This window comes from Salmo salar, chromosome 11 (assembly GCF_965601325.2).
Source record: "Salmo salar chromosome 11, fSalSal1, whole genome shotgun sequence".
Taxonomy (NCBI): domain Eukaryota; kingdom Metazoa; phylum Chordata; class Actinopteri; order Salmoniformes; family Salmonidae; genus Salmo; species Salmo salar.
The window spans coordinates 52,006,347-52,008,234 of NC_138301.1; the positions used below are offsets into that span (position 1 = coordinate 52,006,347).

General features: G+C 38.6%; 1 long non-coding RNA gene across 1 annotated transcript; it reads right to left on the reverse strand.

Moving 5' to 3' along the window:
• Positions 1 to 773: 773 nt before the first annotated feature.
• LOC145859157 (uncharacterized) lies at positions 774 to 1,467 on the reverse strand. The gene is made up of 3 exons (XR_014379396.1): positions 1,384 to 1,467; positions 1,072 to 1,158; positions 774 to 869 (listed from the first exon to the last, which is right to left on the reverse strand). It is a non-coding gene; the product is annotated as an uncharacterized LOC145859157 (long non-coding RNA).
• Between the last annotated feature and the right edge of the window lie 421 nt (positions 1,468 to 1,888).

Genomic DNA, 1,888 nt, shown 5'->3' on the forward strand with positions numbered 1-1,888 from the left:
AGTTACACAGATATACTGTAACACACACCTCTCTCTGTTAAGTTACACAGATATACTGTAACACACACACCTCTCTCTGTTCAGTTACACAGATATACTGTAACACACACCTCTCTCTGTTCAGTTACACAGATATACTGTAACACACACCTCTCTCTGTTCAGTTACACAGATATACTGTAACACACACCTCTTTCTCTGTGAGGTTGACCTTTGCCCTGTAGCCGGAGCTGACACACAGTTTGGCTATCCCCAGGTTGGTTCTGACACAGGGCTGGAACCACGGTGGACGGTTGTCAATGTCCTTCACGTTAACCGTGATGGTCACCACAGCAGTGAACGAAGGCTCGCCAGACTCAGAAACGTTATACGTGTCCTGGGAAATGGTATTCATAGATTGTCTAGGAAGGTCAAGGGGCATTGAGCTGAGGACAGCAGATCCTGGTTCTTTACTATATAGGATTATGTGATTTTACAGATTCTAGTATATTTCTAGAATACTTTTCAGATTCTAGTATATTTCTTGAATACTTTACAGATTCTAGTATATTTCTAGAATACTTTTCAGATTCTAGTATATTTCTTGAATACTTTACAGATTCTAGTATATTTCTTGAATACTTTACAGATTCTACTATATTTATTGAATATTTTACAGATTCTAGTATATTTCTAGAATACTTTACAGATTCTACTATATTTCTAGAATACTTTGAAATCCCATTTCACATAAACAGTAGGGCAGAATGTAAAGAACAGTATACCTGTACATGTAAGACAAGGGAGATCTTTTGGACGGAGTCGTAGTCAATTATGTTTTGCACCAGTATGTTGGGGGTGTTGGCATTCTCCAGTCGTAGATACCTGTTCTGGTGACACCAACAATGACAAACGTGTCTGTTTAATCTCCTAACTGCTGAGCAATGATATGACTGAACCTTTATTTATACCAGGTTAGTCTTGTTGAGATTTAAAAAAAATAATAATAATCATTCAGGAAAGAGCTAGACCAAGACAGCAGCATCAACAGATCAGTGATGGTGTTCATCGGTGATGGAGGGAAGGTCTTACCGTGGCTGACTCTAAACGATAGTACAGTGGCTCAGAATCAATGTCTGTGGCCTCTATCCGACCAACACTGGTGTTCACAGGAGTCAGCTGTGGGAGAGAGGGCCCAGAATCAACATATTATGTTACAGAAATGTTACTTCATGGAAATGTACCGATATGGAAAGTTAATTCATACAAACTGATGTGGTATTATATGAAGGGTGCAAGTAGTTTATTACTATAGTCATCATAACATAGTCACCATTGTATTTTTAGGTCCACATATAAGTGTCTAATGCTATAAATTATATAGTAAATGAAAGATGGTCTCACCTCGTTCACTTGGAGAACGTAATGACTCTGAGCGAAGTTTGGAGGATTATCGTTCACATTTTCAATGAAAACTTCAACAGACACGTTCACCTTAGAAAAGAGTGAATCGTTATTAGTTTGCATTTGAAAGCAGCAAAACATTTTATAGAACCTACTTATTTTTAGAGTTGAAGATTTGATGTGAAAGCAAATTGATATTCTACACATTGAAGTTCTTCACCCATAGCTTCAGAGCAGAAATATGGTTTGACCATTGACAGGTACAGCCCAGAAATAGCGAGGCCAAATGATGCTTAGGAATCCAGAGTCCTATTCCCTATATAGTGGTACTACTATAGACCAGGGCCCTATTCCCTATATAGTGGTACTACTATAGACCAGAGCCCTATTCCCTATATAGTGGTACTACTTTAGACCAGGGCCCTATTCCCTATATAGTGGTACTACTATAGACCAGAGCTATATTCCCTATATAGTGGTACTACTATAGACCAGGGCCCTATTC